Source organism: Genypterus blacodes, unplaced genomic scaffold (genome assembly GCF_046128005.1).
Source record: "Genypterus blacodes isolate CSIRO-AG114 ecotype Tasmania unplaced genomic scaffold, CSIRO-AGI_Gbla_v1 ptg000021l_1, whole genome shotgun sequence".
Classification (NCBI taxonomy): Eukaryota; Metazoa; Chordata; class Actinopteri; order Ophidiiformes; family Ophidiidae; genus Genypterus; species Genypterus blacodes.
In genome coordinates this window covers 674,785-691,739 of record NW_027466834.1, presented here as the reverse complement: position 1 = coordinate 691,739, position 16,955 = coordinate 674,785, and positions in this window count along the sequence as shown.

The window sequence follows — 16,955 nt, the reverse complement described above, 5'->3', positions numbered from 1 at the left end:
GAGAGGTCGTAGGTGTCTTGGTGGTCTCCCTCACCAGTCTCCCTCTTGCCCAGTTTGTGAGGATGGCCATACTCCTCCCATTTCTTGTTGATGGATTTAAATGAACTCGGGGGGATGCGCAGTGAGTTGGAATTGGTTTTGTAGCCATCCCCTGACTTATTCTTTTCAAATATCTTTTCTCTGAGTTGCTTGTAGTGTTCTTTTGTCTTCATTGTGTGATTCTAGCAGGAATACTTTTGAACCAGTGACTGGACCTCCCAGACACAGGTGTCGTTATACTACAATCACTTGAGACACATTAACTGCACTCAATGGAAGTTTTTTCTGGCTACAAAATCAATATTTCAAAGAGCAAATGTTACCCCATTAATACTTTAAGTTTGCATCTCCGCAAAACAGACTTCCCCTTCAAGCTCGGTAGCTCGGGGTTGAAGTATCTCGAGACTATGCCTCGTACATTCTCAGACCTCCTTCCCGCCACAGACACTGCGCTCACCGCAACCCTGAAGACTTGAAAGACAGTCTTTCTTAGATGGAACAGTTTACCACTCTCCTTAATTGGGAAAATAAACGTGATCAAAATGATCACGTTCAGATTTTTTTACCTGTTTTAATCTCCTACCTAAACATTTCTTTGACTCGTACGACAAAATGATCAGCGCCTTCAAAGAGAGAGAAAGAGAGAGAGAGAGAGAGAGAGACTGTTTGATGCTGCTGTGTTGCCTGTTATTATTTATGTATTCATGTTCTTCTCATAATTTGTTATTGATTTTTTTAAATTATCTATTTTATAAATAGGGGGAGGCAGTAGCTGAGTTGGTAGGGCTTCCGCTTGGGAAGCGCAGGGTCGGAGGTTCGAGTCCCTGCCTAGGTGCCCCTGAGCAAGGCACCGAACCCCCAACTGCTCCCCCCTCTGTAATGGGTGGTAATGCAATGTACGTCGCTTTGGATAAAAGCGTCTGCTAAATGATCGTAATGTAATGTAATTTTATTTTATTTTTGAAACTCACAGTCTTGTCTCTGTTTCAGGCGTCTTCACCTCCTACCTTCCTGTGCGTCCCCGTCAGTGTGATTACCTGCCTTCCCTAATGTCGTTCACCTGTGTCTTGTTGTCTCCTCCCTTGTCTTGTATACATATACCCATGTGTTCTGTGTGTTCTTTGTCAGTTTGTTATCGTTCGTGACTTCCTTGTGTTTGTAATCCTCGTGACAGTACTCCTCATCTGATCTTGTTTTACCTGTGTGCTGACCCATGCCTGCACCTGACCACGTCTTCTGTCTCAGCTCCTGTGTACCGACCCATGCCTGCACCTGACCTCATTTCCCTTCTCCAGCCCTTGGATTTACGCCTGCCCTCGACCTCGTCTCTCACCGCCAGCCCTCGGACCTTATGGGTCCTCTGTTCCGTTAACCCGTGACATTTTTATGGATAGATCAAAGCAGACCAAAACAATTTTCCAATCAACTTCTAGTGGTATCTCTCTATGCATGTTATATTTGTCCAGATTTTAAGACACCGCTACCTCTTCGGCTACAGTTCTCATGATTAAACCTCTAAAAAGCTGCTGCTGTAAAGGAAGAGCTCTAAAGGAAGAAGCCGCGTGCCGTGTTCCCACATTAAAATGTGTAATAGTGTTTGTTTTTACATTTAATCTTTTTATACTAAACATGTAAAACTAAGGAATTCTGGAAATTATAAGGTTTAGTATAATTACAAACCAAATCGCAAAAGCAAATAGTCCAACAGTTGAAGAACGTTTTGTTGCAATTGCAAGGAATTTAGGGATTTCATCATCTACAGTCCATAATATCATCAAAAGATTCAGAGAATCTGGAGAAATCTCTGCACGTAAGCGGCAAGGTCGAATACCAACATTGAATGCCCGTGACCTTCGATCCTTCAGGCGGCACTGCATTAATAACCGACATCATTCTGTGAAGGATATTACCACGTGGGCTCAGGAACTAGACTAGACATATCATATGTCAAAGTAGCACTAAATTTGGCAAAAAAATGAAAAATAATAAAGAGCTGTTTGGGAGCCGAAAAAGCCTCTTCTTGGTGAGCTGAACGCTGCTAAAATGCCTGAAAGATTGAAGCCTACAAGTGCTTGAAGGTTTGGAGGGCCTGAAGGAAATGTAAACTTATTTTAATAGGAATGGCAAAAAATCCCCAAAACCTGTAAAATCTGAAGTATTTTAAACTTGTGGTGTGCGCATATTTGGTTGTATATGTGAGTGCGCGCACACCGTATGTGATTGTGTGTGTGTACTGCTTCAAGTTAACACATTGTGTATGAATTGTAAATGCAGAAAAAGAAACAACACTGATTTCAAAGTCAACAGCATTTAATATATAAAATGTCTAATGATCAAATAACATTTATTCGTATAACATTTATTCGTATACCCTAGGATCAAATACACACACAGGCCTTTTTCAGGCCTACAGGCCTACAATAGTGCCTCTAGAAATTGTTCCAAGGGGCCAGATGGGGCCACTGAAAGTGTACTATTATATATACAGAACACAGAATATATACAGAATAAACTATATACACTATATATACTTTAAATACTAACTATAATTATAAATTAATAAATATGTAAATAAATAGTGCAAGGAGTCTGATCAGTGAAAACAGAAAGTTGTGCAAATGGCAGTGGAAGTGAAATGAAAAAGATCAGTGCAAAACCGAAAGTTGTGCAAATGGCAGTGGAGTGCAAGATGATGCTAGAGGGAGGATGGAGTTGAGTGGGGGAATGGAGTAGAGTTCAACAGGGTCACTGCCTCGTAGAAGAAACTCTTCCTGAGCCTGCTGGTGCGAGAGCGGAGGCTTCTGTAACGCCTGCCGGATGGGAGGATGGTGAAAAGTTTATTATTGGGGTGGAATGACTCTTTTATCATGTTCCTGGTTTTGCCCAAACAGCGTCGACGGTAGATCTGTTCGATACTGTCCAGTTGTGTACCGGTGATCCTTTGGGCAGTTTTCACCACCCGCTGGAGTGCTTTCCGGTCTGATGCAGAGCAGTACGTTTTGATCTTTAAAGCAGCCTTTTCTGAACATAAAATCAAAACTACATTACAGAATTCCTTTCAAAGTAATAAAATTAGTTTATAGATTCTGTGATACAGTTTGTAAGAATGCTCTCAATAGCACAGCAGTAGAAGTTCACCAGGATCCTGGGACAAAGGTGAGCTTTCTTAAGGCTCCGAAGAAAGTAGAGGAGCTGTGCGCCTTTTTGACCAGGGTGGAGGAGTTTATGGACCAGGTGAGATCATCGGAGATGTGGATGCTAAGGAACTTGAAGCTGGGCACACACTCCACTGCAGCTCCGTTGATGGAGATGGGTGTGTGTGCACACCACGTGGTCAGGTACCGTACTTCCTCCCTGTAGGCCGTCTCATCGTCGCCTCTGATCAGGCCTATCACCGTGGTGTCATCTGCGAACTTAATTATGGAATTGGAACCATAGATAGGAGCGCAGTCATGGGTGAATAGGGAGTAAAGGAGAGGGCTCAGCACGCAACCTTGTGGCACGCTGGTGTTCAGGGTGATAGTGGAGGAGGAGAGGTTGTCTATCTTAACAGACTGGGGTGTGTTAGATAGAAAGTCCAGAGTCCAATTGCAGAGGGATGAGTTGATACCAAGCTGGCTGAGCTTGGATATCAACTTGGAGGGGATCACAGTATTGAATGCTAAGCTGAAGTCAATGAACAGCATTCTGGCGTAACAGTTCTGGGTGTCCAAGTGTGTCAGTGTGGAATGAAGTGCCGTGGAGATGGCGTCCTCAGTTGACCTATTGTGGCGGTAGGCAAACTGGTGAGGGTCCCAAGTAGCAGGCAGGCAGGTTTTTGAGTGTGAGAGGACCAGCCTCTCAAAGCACTTGGCGATGATGGGGGTGAGGGCAACAGGATGGAAGTCATTCAGGGCTGTAGCGGTGGAGTGCTTCGGCACTGGCACGATGGTGGCGGTCTTAAAGGTAGTGGGAACAACTGCTTGGGCCAAGGACAGGTTGAAAATGTCCGCAAAGACCCCGGCCAGCTGCTCTGCACACGCTTTGTGCACGCGCCCAGGTATTCCATCGGGGCCAGCTGCCTTCCGGGCGTTCACCTTGCTCAGGACCTCTGAGGTGGAGAGTGTGAGAGGCAGATCGTTGAGAGGTAGATCTGCCTTGGACATCACCTCCCTGTTTTCCCGGTCAAAGCGAGCGTAGAAGTGGTTGAGCTCGTCAGGGAGGGGGGTGGAGGTGGAGCTGGTAGGGGGCACAGTGTTGGGTGGTTTGTAGCTGGTGAGTGACTGTATGCCTTGCCACATAAGCTGGGGGTCAGAGGAGTTGAAGTGCTCTTCAACCTTCAGTTTGTAGCCATGTTTGGCCTGTGAGATTTCACTTCTCAGGTTGGCCCTAGCTAGGGGAAGGGCTCCTGGTCTCCAGACCTGAAGGCTGCATCTCTGGCATTGAGCAGAGGGCGAACCTCTCTGTTCATCCAGGGCTTCTGGTTGGAGAAAGTTTTTATTGTTTTAAGTGATGTCACTCTGTCCACACACCTGTTGATATGATCCAGGACAGAGTTTGTGAGAATGTCAATGTTAATCAGGGAGTCTGTGGTGGCCTGAACGGAGAACACATTCAAATCTGTTTGTTGGAATTGCTGTTGGAGAATGGAATCAGCACCCTCGGACCAGATTTTGACGGTCCTTGTTGTGGGTTTGATCTGTTTGATGATGGGGGAGTACTTGGGGATCAGGAACAAAGAGAGGTGATCAGAGTGACCAAGGTGGGGGAGGGGAGTGACTTTGTATGCCTTAGCTACACTGGTGTAAACATGGTCCAAAGTCCTTTGTCCCCTTGTGGAGCAGGAGACGTTCTGTCGGAACTTAGGAAGAACAGATCATAGAGTGCGGTGGTTAAAATCCCCAGCGACAATAAAGGCCTCATCCGGATGCATGGTCTGCAGTTTGTTGATGGCAGCATAAAGTTCTCTCATGGCCACTTTAGCATTAGCATCCAGTGGGACATAAACCGCAGCAGCAACAATGCAGGTGAACTCACGTGGAAGGTAGAAGGGCCTGCACTTGATAACCAGGTACTCCAGATCAGCAGAACAATGGGTATCCACAACGGCAGAGTCCATGCACCATGATTTGTTTACATAAATGCATACTCCTCCACCTCTGATTTTACCTGTGGCTGCCGCTTCTCTATCGGCCCTGAAGATGGTGCGCCCCTCAAGCTCCACCACGCAGTTCGGGACAGCGTCGCTAAGCCATGTTTCCGTGAAGAGTGAAGAACATGAGACTGCAGTCCATGAGCCTTTTCTGTGTGAGGGTCCAGATCTTGAGTTCATCCATCTTATTCGCAGAGACCGCACTTTGGCGAGGAAAATGCTAGGGAGCGATGGCCGGTGTGGATTTAGCACGCAGACCTCCGCGTTTCCCCCGTCTTTGTTTGCGGTCTGACGCCGGCACAGAGAGTAGCCGGTCGGCAGGATGACTCCTTGACACCTCGGTGACTTTACCAACTCAGGTGGGAGCTCGTCGAAGTTGAATGGGTGGTCCAAAACTACGTTATTGCTTCGGTAAAAAATGTCTAAAAGTGACTCTCTACTATATGAATGGTTCGGCCCGCTGAATCGGGCGAACACGCAGGAGAAAACTATGTAAATAAGCACTAATTTGCTAAATTTAGTTGAGCCTCGCGATGTACACGCGCTGCCATCTTGTCAGCTACAATATAGTATATAGGCTGGTTGAATTCTCAATTGGCCACAGAGGCAACCATCAACAGACATGCCCAAGAAGGCCACACTGCTGGGTGTGCTTGCTGGGCAGATATTAAGTCTCCGTGAGATATTTGGACAGATGAGTGGCAGATGTAAACAGGAAATGTGGTTTATCTTGTCCACATTCAAAAAAATAACATCCTCTTAAATAAAATTAGGATCCCAAAGGTTACACCATCACCTCTAAATCTATGAGCTAAATAGATCTCTTGTATAGTTGACCCTCATTGTCTGTGGATACAGGAGTCCACTTTGCAGTAAGTATTATGCAAGTGATATTTTTCTCAGATTTTCCTAAATCGTCGATGCAAATGATAGTCAGTATAATTTTAGAGTATAATTCAAATCGTATTGAACAAACTTCCCAATGATAACAGTATTTTTTTTGTTTTTTAAATAATAAACTCAAAATGCACAGTTCCAAATGATTATGCACAACAGAGTTGCAAAACATTTTATAGGTTGTAAAGAACTAAAAATGGCCATTTGTTGAATTTGCAGCATTAGGAGGTCATATTTACTGAAATCAAAAGCTATTTCAATCAAAAACATCTTAATAGGCCAAGTTACATGTAAACATAGGATCCCTTCTTTGATATCACCTTCACAATTCTTGCCTCCATTGAACTTGTGAGTTTTTGGAGAGTTTCTGGTTAAATTTCTTTGCAGGATGTCAGAATAGCCTCCCAGAGCTGCTGTTTTGATCTGAACTGCCTCCCACCCTCATAGATCTTTTGCTTGAGGATGCTCCAAGATCTCAATAGGGTTAAGGTCAAGTGAAGATGGGGGCCACACCATGAGTTTATCTCCTTTTTATGCCCATAGCAGCCAATGACACAGAGGTACTCTTTGCAGCATGAGATGGTGCATTGTCGTGCATAAGATGATTTTACCACGGAAGGCACGGTTCTTTTCTTTCTTTACCACGGAAGAAAGTGGTCAGTTTAGAAACTTTAAATACTTTACTGAGGTCATTTTCACACCTTCAGGGACCCTAAAGGGGCCTACTAGCTCTCTCCCCATGATTCCGGCCCAAAACATAACCTCGCCACCTCCTTGCTGACGTCGCAGCCTTGTTGGGACATGGTGGCCATCCACTACTCTATCCATCTGCAGTGCTGTTGCAGGGTTGCACAGCACTCATCAGTAAACAAGACTGTTTGAAAATTAGTCCTTATGTATTTCTGATCCCACTGCAACCGTTTCTGCTTGTGAGCATTGTTTAGGTGGCCGAATAGTAGGTTTATGCACAACTGCAAACCTCTGGAGGATCCTACACCATGAGGTTTGCGGGACTCCAGAGGCACCAGCGGCTTCAAATACCTGTTTGCTGCTTTGTAATGGCATTTTAGCAGCTGCTCTCCTAACCCGATGAATTTGTCTGGCCGAAACCTTCCTCATTATGCCTTTATCTGCACGACCCCGTCTGCGCTCTGAATCAGCCGCAAATCTCTTCACAGTACGATGATCACGCTTAAATTTTTGCTAAATATCTAATGTTTTCATACCTTGTCCAAGGTATTGCACTATTTGACACTTTTCGGCAGCAGAGAGATCCTTTTTCTTTCCCATATTGCTTGAAACCTGTGGCCTGCTTAATGGAACGTCCCTCTTAAGTAGTTCTCCTTTGATTGGGCCCACCTCGCAAACTAATTTCCACAGGTGTCTGAGATGGATTTCAATAACACAATACCATCCATGAATATAATTGAAAAGCAAAAAAAATTAATGTTTATGACACTTAAATCCAATTTGCATAATAATTTGGAACGCAGGTATTGCCATACTTGCATTGGCGCAGCTTGGTGGGCTGTTCTCCATGCCTGAGAGCCCTGGATACCTGCTGATAGAGAAGAACGATGAGGCTGCTGCAGAAAAAAAGTGCATTGTTGTTTGCAAGGTTCAGCCTGTTCTACTGCGCTCTTGGTTCTGAGCTGACTGTGCTAAGCCTGGAGTCTTGATATGCAGACATGGCTAAAAGTCTTGGTACCCTAAAAATAAAAAGTCGAAAATTGTCCCTGAGAGAAAACAGCACTTGGAAAGGTTTTCTCCATTTATAGAGGCTGAATTATTGATTCTAAGGTTGAAGACACCATTATTTATTATCACTTCTCAGGGATTGCTATAATTTAGTCCAGCACTATTCATTTGTTATATTATTTTAAATATGTTACATTGGAAAGCAAGGCAAAGTATCACATCTATCAGATATTGAATAATTAATGGTCAATTTCAACTTATTTCAGAGAAAATTGTGCGTTTTAGTTTTTATTTTAAGGATGCTGACACTTCTGGAAATGGAGGTCATGTTTGGAACAAGAGACAGGCACTTGCCAGCTTATTGGGTAAATAAAGAGCAAACCCAGCCTGATTTGTTAAACTGGTTCTAAAGGACAAATACTGGTAATTTTCAACATAAATTACAAACAAACTAGACACAAGTAACTCTATTTAAAACTTCTGGAATTAAGCAGTTCAATGCTACTTTTAAATATTCTGTTTTGGTCTCACCCCTCAGGAGATTCCTCTGAAAAAAAGGAGAGATGAATGGAATGCATGGAATGACGGAATGGAGCGCCAGAACAATCTACAAGTTGTTTCTGTTCTACAGTTACTGAGGGACAGGACTGTCCGCTGGCAGTTGATCACTGGCATTGCCATGCTGGTGTCTTTTCAGTTGTCTGGTGTCATAGCTGTGAGTAATTACACAAGTGAGAATAAGTGATTTTTAATCCCCCAATCTTCTACGTGACATATTAAAATGTGTATTTTCACACTACTCACCTTGGGCCACATCACACATACTGGACTGGGGGCAGGTCGGGTGGTAGATTTTGTCTTCCTCCTTTCTAACTCTGGCGACTACTACCACCGCTGCCACCGCAATCTCCTCTTCCTCCCAAGCCCAGAACTTGAGTCAGTCTTTGGGTCAGGTCAGCCTCCTCCTTCTTTTGGCCATTGAAAGACAAAAGAATCGGACCCTGTCCTGACCAGACGCTTACGGTCTCCTGCCGGACGCCACTCATGGGAATAGATTGGTGTATGTTACCGATACGTATCGCTGATTAAATACACTCAGATTGATAATACTCTTGGTGGTGACAAAAGGACAAAGGGTGACAAAAGGAATGTCTGTGACCTCAATGTGGCACAGATGTCATGTTAGGGTAGACAATCGTATTTCCTTTGAAAGAATGTTAATAAGAGGGTTCATTTATATTCTTCTTTTGTGTTATGTGGGTTTAATGATGTGTGTGATGTGTTTTGATCACCAGTCATTACTATGCAGCAATATCTGCAAATTTCCAGTAGGTGTCAGTACGGCTACACAACTGAATTAGATTTGATTCAACTTTATTGTCATTGAGCAGAGTACAGGTACAAGCCAATGAGTAGATGCACCTTTGGCTGCAATCACAGCACTGAGTCTGTGTGGAGAGGTCTCAATCAGGCTTGTACATCTGGATACTGCAATTTCTTTCCATTCTTCCTAGCAAAAAAGCTCAAGCTCTGTCAGGTTGCTTGGGAATCGGGCATGAACAGTTCTCTCCGACGTTGTCCCTCTCTTGCATACTGAGTCATAATGTCCTCCAGGATTTCACAAAATGTTGCTGCATTCATTTTCCCCTCTATAGTTACAAGCTTTCCAGGGCCTGCTGCTGAGAAGCATCCCACACCATGATGCTGCCCCACCAATGTGGGGATGGTGTGTTTGTGGATATGGATTTCTGAATTATCTGATGACCCAAAAGCAAAATTTGTGTCTCATCAGATCAAATAACATTCCTCCAAATTGACCTTGGAGTCTCTCAAATGCCTTTTGGCAAACTCCAGTTCCAGATTTTTCAACAGTGGCTTTCTCTTTGCCACTCTCCCATACAGCTTTGACTAGTGAAGAACTCGGGCAACAGTTGTATGCACAGTCTCTCCAATCTCAGCCACTGAAGGTTTTAACTCCTTCAGAGAGGTCGTAGGTGTCTTGGTGGTCTCCCTCACCAGTCTCCCTCTTGCCCAGTAACTCAGTTTGCGAGGATGGCCATACTCCTCCCATTTCTTGATGATGGATTGAAATGAACTCGGGGGGATGTGCAGTGAGTTGGAAATGGTTTTGTAGCCATCCCCTGACTTATTCTTTTCAAATATCTTTTCTCTGAGTTGCTTGGAGTGTTCTTTTGTCTTCATTGTGTAATTCTAGCAGGAATACTTCTGAACCAGTGACTAGACCTCCCAGACACAGGTGTCGTTATACTACAATCACTTGAGACACATTAACTGCACTCGATGGAATTGAGATGGGGTGACTAGGTGTAGTTTGAAGGTGTTTAGAAGAGCCTTCATCAACAGTTACATCCTGAAAGAAGAGGACAAGCTAACAATGATCCCTGATGCATAGCCATGTTTCAAGGATCTTCATAATGCCAGTGATTAAATCATAATTTTGGCTTATCCACTCAGCAAGCATTGTTGCAAGTTTTAACACTTACTTGCATTATAGGTGATGTTTGAGCTGAGGCCGATTCTGGGTGTGGCCAAGAGCAAATTCATACATGAAGTAAAGATGAGATGGGAGGACAAGGTGCCATTTTACAGTGTTTAGAAGAAAGTGATGAAGCCACCCATGACCCTGGATGAAGTCATGTTGCTGTGTATCCAATACACTGCTTAGTGTTTCTTCAGACATGGGAATAGATTTGTGTATGTTGCCAATATGTAACACTGATTAAATTAAACCAAAATGATAATTCTCTCCATGGTGACAAAAGGACAAAGGGTGACATAAGGAATGTCTGTGACCTCAATGTTTCGCAGATGTCATGTTTAGGGTAGACAAATGTATTTCCATTGAAAGGATGTTAATAAGAGGGTTCCTTTATATTCTTTTTTTGTGTTATTTGGGTTTAATATTGTGTGTGATGTGTTTTGATCAATAGTCATTACTATGCAGCAATATCTGCAAACTTCCAGTAGGTGTCAGTAAGGCTACACCAGTGAATTAGATTTGATTCAATGTCATTGTCATTGAGCAGAGCACAGGTACAAGCCAATTAGTACATGCACCTTTGGCTGCAATCACAGCACTGAGTCTGTGTGGAGAGGTCTCTATCAGGCTTGCACGTCTGGATACTGCAATTTCTGTCCATTCTTCCATGCAAAAAAGCTCAAGCTCTGTAAGCTTGCTTCGGGATCGGGCGTGAACTGCTCTTCTCCGAGGTTGTTGCTCTCTTGCATACTAAGTCATAATGTCCTCCAGGATTTCACAGAATGTTGCTGCATTCATTTTCCCCTCTTTCTTTAAAAGCCTTCCACGGCCTGCTGCCAAGAAGCATCCCACACCATGATGCTGCCACCACCATGCTTCAAAGTTGGGATGGTGTGTTTGTGGAGATGTGCAGTGTTTACGTGTTGGCCAAACAGAGCGAATAATCTGATGACCCAAATGCAAAATTTGTGTCTCATCAGATCAAATAACATTCCTCCAAATTGACCTTGGAGTCTCTCAAATGCCTTTTGGGCAAACTCCAGTTCCAGATTTTTCAACAGTGGCCTTCTCTTTGCCACTCTCCCATACAGCTTTGACTAGTGAAGAACTCGGGCAACAGTTGTATGCACAGTCTCTCCAATCTCAGCCACTGAAGGTTTTAACTCCTTCAGAGAGGTTGTAGGTGTCTTGGTGGTCTCCCTCACCAGTCTCCCTCTTGCCCAGTCACTCAATTTGCGAGGATGGCCATACTCTTCCCATTTCTTGATGATGGATTGAAATTAACTCGGGGGGATGTGCAGTGAGTTGGAAATGGTTTTGTAGCCATCCCCTGACTTATTCTTTTCAAATATCTTTTCTCTGAGTTGCTTGGAGTGTTCTTTTGTCTTCATTGTGTAATTCTAGCAGGAATACTTCTGAACCAGTGACTGGACCTCCCAGACACAGGTGTCGTTATACTACAATCACTTGAGACACATTAACTGCACTCGATGGAATTGAGATGGGGTGACTAGGTGTAGTTTGAAGGTGTTTAGAAGAGCCTTCATCAACAGTTACATCCTGAAAGAAGAGGACAAGCTAACAATGATCCCTGATGCATAGCCATGTTTCAAGGATCTTCATAATGCCAGTGATTAAATCATAATTTTGGCTTATGCACTCAGCAAGCATTGTTGCAAGTTTTAACACTTACTTGCATTATAGGTGATGTTTGAGCTGAGGCCGATTCTGGGTGTGGCCAAGAGCAAATTCATACATGAAGTAAAGATGAGATGGGAGGACAAGGTGCCATTTTACAGTGTTTAGAAGAAAGTGATGAAGCCACCCATGACCCTGGATGAAGTCATGTTGCTGTGTATCCAATAAACTGCTTAGTGTTTCTTCAGACATGGGAATAGATTTGTGTATGTTGCCAATATGTAACACTGATTAAATTAAACCAAAATGATAATTCTCTCCATGGTGACAAAAGGACAAAGGGTGACATAAGGAATGTCTGTGACCTCAATGTGGCGTAGATGTCATGTTTAGGGTAGACAAGCGTATTTCCATTGAAAGGATGTTAATATGAGGGTTACTTTATATTCTTTTTTTTGTGTTATTTGGGTTTAATATTGTGTGTGATGTGTTTTGATCACTAGTCATTACTATGCAGCAATGTGTGCAAACTTCCAGTAGGTGTCAGTAAGGCTACACCAGTGAATTAGATTTGCTTCAACTTCATTGTCATTGAGCATGGTACAGGTACAAGCCAATTAGTACATGCACCGTTGGCTGCAATCACAGCACTGAGTCGGTGTGGAGAGGTCTCTATCAGGCTTGCACGTCTGGATACTGAAATTTCTGTCCATTCTTCCTTGCAAAAAAGCACAGGCTCTGTAAGCTTGCTTCAGGATCGGGCGTGAACAGCTCTTCTCCGAGGTTGTAGCTCTCTTGCATACTGAGTCATAATGTCCTCCAGGATTTTACAAAATTCTGCTGCATTCATTTTCCCCTCTATCTTTGCAAGCATTCCAGGGCCTGCTGCCAAGAAGCATCCCACACCATGATGCTGCCACCACCATGCTTCAATGTGGGGATGGTGTGTTTGTGGAGATGTGCAGTGTTTACGTGTCGGCCAAACAGAGCGAATAATCTGATGACCCAAAAGCTACATTTTTGTCTCATCAGATCAAATAACCTTCCTCCAAATTGACCTTGGAATCTCCCACATGCCTTTGGGCGAACTCCAGTTCGAGATTTTTCAACAGTGGCTTTGTCTTTGCCACTCTCCCATACAGCTTTGACTAGTGAAGTACTCGGGCAACAGTTGTATGCACAGTCTCTCCAATCTCAGCCACTGAAGGTTTTAACTCCTTCAGAGAGGTCGTAGGTGTCTTGGTGGTCTCCCTCACCAGTCTCCCTCTTGCCCAGTCACTCAATTTGCAAGGATGGCCATACTCCTCCCATTTCTTGATGATGGATTGAAATGAACTCGGGGGGATGCGCAGTGAGTTGGAATTTGTTTTGTAGCCATCCCCTGACTTATTCTTTTCAAATATCTTTTCTCTGAGTTGCTTGGAGTGTTCTTTTGTCTTCATTGTGTAATTCTGGCAGGAATACTTCTGAACCAGTGACTGGACCTCTCAGACACAGGTGTCGTTATACTACAATCACTTGAGACACATTAACTGCACTCAATGGAAATGAGATGGGGTGACTAGGTGCAGTTTGAAGGTGTTTAGAAGAACAATATACAATAGTATAATTCTATATATCAATTTGCGGAGACAGTTGAGGCTTCGTTTATTCATTCACACATGAGTGCTATCTTACACGTCATTGTGAATATGGGCACTGGCTCCACATAGAGCCAACATCAGTTTATATCAAGGAGTTCTTAGAACCTCACCCCAGCCCTCACAAACCCAAACTAGAACTTTCCATTGTTCTATTGTTGGCCCTGGCTACCTTAGTAACCATGTCACGGTGACCTGGCAATACACAATGTCGCTTCCTCGCTGATGATGGATGTTTCTGGTAAAACACTCAATGTTAAAAACAACTTGTGTACTTCCTTTCTGATATTGAACAGTTACATAATATTAAATGATTGCCAAGAACACACGGTTCACTTGCATACTATTGTCCTGAATATAGTACATTTTCTTCCACATAATTCCCCCTTTGGCGATTTCAATATCGCCAACATGATGATATAAATATTTTAGCTGGAACCAAACAACCAGTGACGGACAAAAACTAGCATCAAAATGCTAGAAAAATTCCCTCAAGACCCCCTTGCCTCTCAACTTAATCATGGGCGATCACGCTTTTGCGCTGGATGTGGTTCCATTACTATACATACATAAAAATAGGTTACATACATAAATATAGGTTATAAATGGAATGTAAGCCTGGCAGATCTTGTCAAGTCAGCATTTTGCCTGCGGTGCCCAGTTGTGTGTAGATCATAAACATAAACCAACAATGTAAAACTGAAATATGAATTGCTTCACTGTGATTACTGAGTAAATGAATTACCTATTTAACTGAAAATAAGATCAAAATGAGATTAGCATAAATTTACACAATCAAGAGTTCTTCCTATAGGAATATTGTAGTTCCTGCATTTACCAATACAGATGCAAACACCATGAGTAACAAATGCATGTTAATATGCTGATACAGAGTATACATATATCAACCCGATACTGATACAGGAAGTGCAAAGTTCATATATGTTGATATAGATGTCCTCGTGCGTGGCAATGCTAGATGTCTGCTTCAGCTCTATGGACAGTGGTGTAGTGGTTTGGATGGTACCATGTAGTTCTTCCCTCCACCTGGACAGCAGTTGGTGTTGCCCTGTGTATGGCCCTTCGCGTCACTTTCTCTGGACCTGAATGTGGACCTGGTCTCCTGGCACCACCGGGCTCTCTGCTACTGAACTAGAATCAGGAACCCTGTTTTTTTCCTGTAAATAGATGACTTCATGTATGGCAGTTAGCCACCTCATATATTCCTTCAACTGCATTTGCAACTGCTCAAGCGGAGGTCCCTTATAGGGTCCTCTCAAATGCGGTGTGGCATGAGTCCACCAGTCCGCCTCTCATGCAGGGTTAAATGTCTGCTTCTGTTAGTTTGCATGCGATAACTCATTAGTGTTAGTGGTAGAGCATCATTGCAATTGAGCTTTGTGCTGCTTTGCCTTTTAGAGAACTCTTTTGACTGTCCCTTGAGACTGATGATGATATACACCAACCAACCAACCAACCAACCTTTGTCTGCTTCTTAACTGTTATAAGATTCCTCAAGCTACGTTCTGCACAAATGCTGATCCATTATCTGAACTTATTTCTGAATGTATACCAAAACGTGGAATTACTTCTTTTATCAAGAACTTAACAACAGTTTCTGACCCTAGGCCTTTTGATGCTATTTCTTCAACCCAACGACTTAAGCGATCAATTATTACTACCATGCAATGCTTTCCATGCACTGATTTTCTCACGTCAACATAGTCTGTGAACAGATGTTTGAATGGTCCTTCTGGCACTGGAATATGGCTAATATTCCTTTTCTTGCATTATTTTGGGCACAAATTTCCCATTGTCCTAGCACATCATCCACCATTGTCTGCAAAAATGGCGACCAATATCCCTGTTGTTTGCAATTTTTCTTGCACAGTGTATCTACACTGTGCAAATCAGAAATCAACATGGTTAGCAATGCCATAGCTGCAACTATCAATTTAATAAGAAAATAAACAAAATAGTAAACTTTCATTATGCATCAACCCCACCAACGTACAGAGCATGTAACACATGTACGCCCCCACACAGGCACTCTGGAGCTTTTAACCTTCAGATGCGTAAACAACTCAATAATACAAATAGTAAAAATAAAACAGTAAACTAGCAGCGCCCTAAAAGTACCTCTCAAGTCTTTTGATTCCAAATTAAGATTTACCCGCAAAGTCATGTATGTTATAGATTCAGGAACATTGTATCACTCTGAAAATGAAAGGATTGGGGTCAATATTTATGGCTGCTCCCTGTTTTCCTATTATTATGTATTAGATTAAATTTAAAATGTTCCCACTTCTGTAGAATTTAAGTCATTTGTTCAGTTATATCCCCCAGCCAATAAACATTTGTTCTTTTTTATGTTACGCTCATTTGAAGATTGATTCCAGAATTGTCATTGTGGTGTCATTGTGTCATTGTGGCTTCTCTCAGCTTCCTCCTCAGTTTCCTGCTTCCATCTTTTCAGTTGACGACTGATGTAGGCAGCTGGATTCTCTGTATCAGTAAGAAGCTCACCCTTCAGTGCCTTGGGGTCAATCTTGACCGGATATTCTTTCCTCAGGGCCCCCCATAAGCCAGCTCGATATGGATTGAATTCAGTTCCATCGGCTAGTGGATCAACCATCCATTGTGCGCCACTCATGCGCAAGACATTTTCCATTGTTGGCACCCCCATGGTTCGGGCCCACAGTGCCTTAATGTCGCCAAGAGCCAATATTTTGCCCACTGTCTCTTCCTTGAATGCTTTTATCCATTTGCTGGCCCCCTCATGGACGTTAGGAAGTCGAGCAATCAGTCCCTCAAGGTCGAGTGTTTGCCATGGGCTATACTGTCCCTGTGCCCCCTTTATCCATATTGGATATTGCCCAGGGTCATATCTGTCTGGAGGCCTTATTGCAGGTCTGTATCTAAGGTCATAATCTTTCTCCTTGCTTTTGGCCCCCTGTTGGCTTCCTGCAGCAAATGTAAGACTTCCTGACACAATATCTCTCTGTTCTACTTCCCGAGGTCCTTCAGTGTAATTTGCTCGAGCTTCACATACTTTGCCCTGCTCTCTCATATCGTGTGCCCTCGCTTCTCCCTTAACATCTCTTAAGCCCTTTTTCCTGTTCTGCCTCTACTTCTATCTCTTGATACTTAGTATGTTACAGGTTTTCTTCACTTAGTTGGTCAAACTTCAACCAATATGCCTCTGCCTCTTTCTCTTTCAGAGCCTGGTTTCTCTCTGCAAAACAATCTAAGACTTTTGGTTTGTCCTTTACAACTTCCTTGTTCCTTTCTCTGCTGTAAACTTTTGGAGTCGACTCTTTATATTGGACATGAGATGCTCAGTAAGGATCAAATTCAATGTCTCCTGAAATTTGAACGACCCCTGCCAGATTTGGATATATTCCTGCAGTAT